Source organism: Ammodytes marinus, assembly GCF_949987685.1.
Source record: "Ammodytes marinus genome assembly, contig: scaffold_156, whole genome shotgun sequence".
Classification (NCBI taxonomy): Eukaryota; Metazoa; Chordata; class Actinopteri; order Uranoscopiformes; family Ammodytidae; genus Ammodytes; species Ammodytes marinus.
In genome coordinates this window covers 40,001-47,500 of record NW_027648166.1, presented here as the reverse complement: position 1 = coordinate 47,500, position 7,500 = coordinate 40,001, and the positions used below count along the sequence as shown (strand labels likewise).

Sequence of the window (7,500 nt, the reverse complement as noted above, 5' to 3'; positions counted from 1 at the left end):
TCTGGCATACTAATAAGTATGGAAGTATGGGGATTGGAACGCAGGGCTTCTTTCAGGCTATGCTAACAGATGCTGAAGTGGCTGCTATTGTGTATAGAATTTGAGTTGTCTTTTTTTTAATTCTTTATTCACAAATTTACAATAGAACAGAAACACACGTGGTGGCCGAATGGTTCCCCATGGCTTGACAATAGACAGAGGCGCAGACTGGACATTTCATCAGTGTTCAAGTTTATTGAAGAGATTCCAGACAGGACATACAGAGGGTTTAAGGTGCATGATAGCAGCAGGCTGAGAGACAGGACATACAGAGGGTTTAAGGTGCAGGCTGAGAGACAGGACATACAGAGGGTTTAAGGTGCTTGGTAGCAGCAGGCTGAGAGGCAGGACATACAGAGGGTTTAAGGTGCATCGTAGCAGCAGGCTGAGAGGCAGGACATACAGAGGGTTTGAGGTGCTTGGTAGCAGCAGGCTGAGAGACAGGACATACAGAGGGTTTGAGGTGCATGGTAGCAGCAGGCTGAGAGACAGGACATACAGAGGGTTTGAGGTGCTTGGTAGCAGCAGCTTGAGAGGCAGCCAGCCCTCCTTAAAGCTACAGAACAGTGTCTTATCTCTGTGTGTGTGGGGTGGATCACATGTTGTTAACCCTCTGAGGTCTAGAGGTATTCTCTCGAATTTCACATACTACTATTAAAACCTATTTTAAATGTGCAAGAAGATCAATTATACCCAAGTGTTTTATATGGAAATGTTCAGAACACATTAGGCCTTTGTTTTCTGAGGTCTACTTATGTCCTAGACCATAGTGTATATAAATAATGAGTTTAAATTGTGAGAAAATGAATAGCGATTTTTGAAAAATCTGGAAATTTGTGTGAAAGAAGAACCGCTAGTCATCCTGTTGAATTGTTTTGGCTCTTCTCCTAAGCCTTAGATTCAAAAATGCAGTGGAAATTTTCCATCAAGTCAAACACATGTCCATTCATGGGTGTTTTCGTTGCTTTCTATGTGACCCCAACCTTTAAAACGGTCTGCTCTACAAACTCTATTTCCACCACACACGCACAAATAAAACCCAGACAGATATGCCATGGGGTATACATATAGTCTAAAAACCAGGCCATCGATATTAACCCTAACCCTATGCCATGGGATATACATAGTCTAAACAACAAAGGGTAACACTTCACAATAACATTAATTAACTGTTCATGCTAAGTTAATGCTTTGTTAACTAATGCTCAGTCAAGCATAAACTAAGCATTACAGTTAGCTAATGTTTTGTTTATGTCTCTTAAGCATTCATTGAGCATTACCTTATAGTTAAGTAATGTACCCTTATTGTGAAGTGTCACCCAAACAATCGGCCATATACACATTACAGATATGCAACATTCTGAGAGCACAGAAGGATGTAATGTTGTCTAGATAATGTTCCAGCTTGTTTTTAAATGCAGCTGCTGATGTGTACAGATTGTTATGGGTGTTTGTAAACATAGCGTGTGTGTGTGTGAGAGAACGTGTGTGTGTGTGTGTGTGTGTGAGAGAACGTGTGTGTGTGTGTGTGTGTGTGTGTGTGTGTGTGTGTGTGTGTGTGTGTGTGTGTGTGTGTGTGTGTGTGTGTGTGTGTGTGTGTGTGTGTGTGTGTGTGTGTGTGTGTGTGTGTGTGTGTGTGTGTGTGTGTGTGTGTGTGTGTGTGTGTGTGTGTGTGTGTGTGTGTGTGTGTGTGTGTGAAAGATGTTTTCAACAGATATCATGTTTTGATCTCAGGGAAATAAAACGCTTAAAAAACTCTTCTGTTAAACTATCACCTCAATCTTTCTTTGTTTTAACCTTTATTTCTACAGGTAAATCCCATTGAGACCGAAGACTCTTTATCAAGGGAGACCTGTTTTCCTTTCCCACGTTACCATTCACACACACATTCACACACCGATAGCAGCAGCAGCTACCACGCAGGGTGCAAGCTAACTATCAGGAGACATTTAGGGTTCAGTGTCTCTTTGCCCAGGGACACTTGGACATGTGGCGGGGAGACGGGGGATCTTAAACTAAACTCAAGTTATAAAAGTTGTTACCAAACCATTTGAGTCAAAGTACAAAAAGTATCTGATTTCATGTATTTTAAGGTGCAGTCAGTGATTCTGGAGAACGCTTGTTGTCAAAATCACTTTTGGTCAAAATCAGTGAATATCTCCTCATGATCCACTACCTGTCTGTACTGTGTGTGCTCTGAACAAATCTAGTGACCCTCCTTTGTTTACATACCAGTTTACAGAGCCTAGGGCTGTGTATTAACACTGGATTTTTTGTAAGTGCACTCACAGTACAGACAGGTAGTGGATCATGAAATTGACTAAAGTGGTTTTGACAGAGAGAGAGTTCTCCAGAATCACTGACTCCACCTTTAACACAAAAACATTTTTTAGATCATTTTCAAGCTTTATTAGACAGTAGAGAGTTGAAATGGGGAGAGAGAGAGAGAGAGAGAGACAGAGAGAGACAGAGAGAGACAGAGAGAGGGGGGGATGACCTGCAGTAAAGGTCCACGGGTCAGATTTGAACCCGCAACCACTGCAACAAAGGCCGGAGCCAATATGGTACACGCTCTATCCACTACACCACCGGAGCACCCAGAACACGTTTGTTTTTAAACGTTGACACGACATGAGACGGAGAAAGCAGAAGTTTGATAAGGTCACAGAGTCACAGAGTCAGCTAACCCTAACCCTCCGCTCTGGTCTGATTGTCCCATAAGAGGAAATAAGTTACAACACAAACATGACATTCAAAAGGTCAGAAGAGAGGGGCTGTTCTGTTACGTATGGGCTGGTTTTGGGTGTTTTTCATACCCTGCGTTCCAATCCCCATACTTCCCTACTATTTAGTATGCCAGAAAAAGATTTAGGATGTCCCAAACCATGCACGTCAATTGTAGTGTGCTGTAAAGATATAAATGCCCCACTAACTCCAGTAGCATTTTGTAGTATTCGTCTTTATTCTTGACATTTCTCGACATAATGAAAAAAAATCTTCCTTATCTGATTTATTTTCTCTCCTGTCTGTGGACCTAAAACTCTTCTGTACTTTAGTATGTAGTGTAGTAAAAAGACTAAAACTCTTCTGTACTTTAGTATGTAGTGTAGTAAAAAGACTAAAACTCTTCTGTACTTTAGTATGTAATGTAGTAAAAAGACTAAAACTCTTCTGTACTTTAGTATGTAGTGTAGTAAAAAGACTAAAACTCTTCTGTACTTTAGTATGTAGTGTAGTAAAAAGACTAAAACTCTTCTGTACTTTAGTATGTAATGTAGTAAAAAGACTAAAACTCTTCTGTACTTTAGTATGTAGTGTAGTAAAAAGACTAAAACTCTTCTGTACTTTAGTATGTAGTGTAGTAAAAAGACTAAAACTCTTCTGTACTTTAGTATGTAGTGTAGTAAAAAGACTAAAACTCTTCTGTACTTTAGTATGTAATGTAGTAAAAAGACTAAAACTCTTCTGTACTTTAGTATGTAGTGTAGTAAAAAGATAAAAGTATGGGGATTTGGAATCTCATACTTTCTACTATATAGTTTGGTAGAAAATAGATTTAGGATGTCCCGATTCTTGTGGCCAGATTTAGGATGGTTAGAAGTACCCGGATGTCCTACTTCATCCGGCCAAGATTGCTAGTGTTGAAAACTGCATGCTATTTGGGCGATTCTGACCCACAATCCGGTGCGCACGTGAAGTGACGTCACATCGACGAAGCCTCCATATGATCATTTCAGCTCTATATCTCAGAAGGTAAACCAGGGTCTGAAATCTTTTGGCATGTTTCATGTTTTACAGACACTGTGTAGCGTACTAACAGCACTCCAAACATCCAGCCACGCCCAACATGGGACCTAGGTGATCTGGTTCCCATGTGTTGGTCACATGCTGCTCTGTAACCAGGGGCCTCATTTAGAAACGTGGCGTACGCCCAGAAGAGGGCGCACGCCAATTTCTAAGCAAATATTGGGATTTATAAAAACCAAACTTGACGGGAGATGTGCGGTCCTCCACGCAAACTCTGACCCATGCGTACGCACAGAAAGTGGAGAAAGGAGAAACGGCGACTCCGTCGGCACATGTATGAAGTGCGAGAACGAATGTGTTTGTGTAAAATGAATCCAGATAGGCCTATTATAAGCCATGTAGGTCTATCATATATGGAGTTCCTTTGCAAAACGGATGAAGCCATTCTTACAACTAATAAAAAAATGCCTCCACGGATTTTTCCATGGAGTGATACCAACAAAAAACAAAACGAATTAGGATCTTAAATAGCCTACAAACAAAAAAAAACGTTTGAATAAGCTCTGCATGTTATTGGATTCATTCTGATAATATTGAGGTGGAATACAACCTATTACTTTTACACTGACGCTGTTCTCGATGCCTCAGTCAGGCAGACAGGAGTGCACAGTTTCATACACTAATCATAAGCCTATTGTACATCACATACTGTGCTAATTTTTCGCGGTTTTTAGTCCGTTTTATCTATGTGTTTTTCTTTGTGTTTAAGCACATCGTAACTGTGTTTTGAAAGGGACTGTGAAGTTTATTATTATTAACCCTCCGCCGCCCGTCACTGCACCGGGATGAATTCTCCGAATCTGTATCTCATGGGGGGTCTCAGTGCCCCCCGCTCGTGGCACAAACACTGCTGTGTGAGGATATGCACTTTTTTGCGTCCACTTTTATGTCGGATCGCTTCTTTTTATTTCGACCACAGCGTTCACAGAGATCGCCACAGGCTGCACTCTGACGCCTTTACCCTCACACTGTGCCACCAAACTATATTTTCCCTGGTCGCCACTTCTCCAACGGGTACTTCGGCGTGACCGCAGTGATCCACACCGTGTGGAGTCTATTTTTCCATTTCCCTTTCAGTCGGCGATTGCCACTACCGCCTTCATGCACTCAGTAAATGATATTAATTCGGGCGTGTCAATTACTATGTATGGGTAAATATGGGCGTTACGTGAAGCCCGCAAAGCCTGCGCCACATTTAGAGTTGATTGTGATTTATAAAGGGAAACAGGCGTAGGACGTGAGTGCGCACTGTTTTATAAATCAGAATATTTTTGTTCGCACGTACATCCTACATTTCTTCCGTACGCCAGCTTCCACGTGAATCCCACGCAAAGCTTTATAAATGAGGCCCCAGGTGTGAGGTCACATGTGGTGATGTGTGTTTCCACTACTGTGTGTGTTCAGTATAAAGTAGGGTTGGGGGTCGATTGGCTTTTTACCGATACAGGTTACTACTACTCGCTATTGTTTAAACGGTTCCGGTGCTTAAACACTACTTGATCCGGTACTTTAAAAACTCAAAATGCAAAAACACTTCGTCAAAAAACACTCCAAAACAACATGCTCATACCCAGCATTAACGTGAGCACACACACACTCTAAAACACTCTAAAACAACATGCTCATACCCAGCATTAACGTGAGCACACACACACTCTAAAACACTCTAAAACAACATGCTCATACCCAGCATTAACGTGAGCACACACACACTCTAAAACACTCTAAAACAACATGCTCATACCCAGCATTACCGTGAGCACACACACACTCTAAAACACTCTAAAACACTCTAAAACACTCTAAAACATAACTAATAGTCTGTCTCCCTGTCAGCCGCCCTTTCTATAGCCGGTGCCAAATTGAACACAATTAACATACAACTAAACTATTGTTAGATAAAATTCACACAATTTTTTTACATAATATAAAATACAGCAATACTGTCTCAAACAATATAATTATTCAGATTAATGTGGAGACCAGTGGCGTCATTAGGGGGGCTTCAGCCCCCCTAAAATATTTTATGTTTATTTATTTATAAAAAAATAAATAAAAAAAATAAAAATCAATATAATGTGTCCAGACTATGAGTTTAAATAAATAAACCAGCTATTATTAACTTAAATGTGATCATGAATCTTAGTTTCCCTTCACTTCATATTATTAACTTAACTGTGATCATGAATCTTAGTTTCCCTTCACTTCATATTATTAACTTAAATGTGATCATGAATCTTAGTTTCCCTTCACTTCATATTATTAACTTACATGTGATCATGAATCTTAGTTTCCCTTCACTTCATATTATTAACTTAAATGTGATCATGAATCTTAGTTTCCCTTCACTTCATATTATTAACTTAACTGTGATCATGAATCTTAGTTTCCCTTCACTTCATATTATTAACTTAAATGTGATCATGAATCTTAGTTTCCCTTCACTTCATATTATTAACTTAAATGTGATCATGAATCTTAGTTTCCCTTCACTTCATATTATTAACTTAAATGTGATCATGAATCTTAGTTTCCCTTCATTTCATATTATTAACTTAAATGTGATCATGAATCTTAGTTTCCCTTCACTTCATATTATTAACTTAACTGTGATCATGAATCTTAGTTTCCCTTCACTTCATATTATTAACTTAAATGTGATCATGAATCTTAGTTTCCCTTCACTTCATATTATTAACTTAAATGTGATCATGAATCTTAGTTTCCCTTCACTTCATATTATTAACTTAAATGTGATCATGAATCTTAGTTTCCCTTCACTTCATATTATTAACTTAAATGTGATCATGAATCTTAGTTTCCCTTCACTTCATAGTGGAAGCGGTAGAGAGTCAGAGTCAGTGCGTCGTTATCCAGTCCATTCCACTTGTTCATATAGAGCACGCCTACACTGAAATCCAGTCCACGTTTTCCCTGCAACCTAGGTTGCACTCGGTACCTGGGTACCTGCAGTGTGTGTACCGGGAGCGGAGCTGTGGATTTTTTTCTTTTGTTGTTGTTGTTAATGCTGCCAGGGGGGCCCCCTCCAAAAAAAATATATATATAAATATATATATATATTTATTTTTTTTTAGTTTGTGTGTTTGATATTAACATCATATTATGCAAATGTAAGTTATCATACAAAATAAGGGATAAAATGTTTTGGTCTAGATATTTAATAGCCTAAAAATGTAATCAGTTTATCTGGGAGGTAATCCGAAATTATCTGATCATGTCACGTTCACATCCATGCACAGTGTGTATTGAGTTTATTTAAAAACAATTGGAAATGGGGCTGCCCTCAGTTGCCCATGCACTGTGTATAGTCTATAGCCTATTTCAGCCTCGTCTGTGGAAAAAAAGATACAGTAGCTGGACAACAGAGTTCTTATGCTTCGTTCCTCTCACTGCATATAGATGCATTCATTATATTACAGAGAAATATGTTCCGTGAAAGAAAAAGAGCTCCAAGCCCATCCCAGAGGAGCCTCCATAATATTTTATTTTATATTAATATTTTATGGAAAATCCATGTGTCCTTCTTCAATAGCTTCTAATTCATCTGACCCAGTGTCTCCAAATGATTTGTTCACACAAAATTCCTCAGATTTAGCCTCTTAATTTTCCTCTCAAAGTGCACCAGATTCATGC

The 7,500-nt window shown here is 39.3% G+C and overlaps 1 protein-coding gene across 1 annotated transcript in view; it reads left to right on the top strand.

Moving 5' to 3' along the window:
* Positions 1–1,554, top strand: part of LOC307270961 (C-C chemokine receptor type 9-like) — an 18,664-nt gene extending 17,110 nt beyond the window's left edge. Inside the window, exon 7 of the mRNA XM_080054848.1 lies at positions 1–1,554. This exon is cut by the window's left edge and continues 1,891 nt beyond it. The gene's annotated coding sequence lies outside the window, so the exon portion shown is untranslated.
* Positions 1,555–7,500: the final 5,946 nt, after the last annotated feature.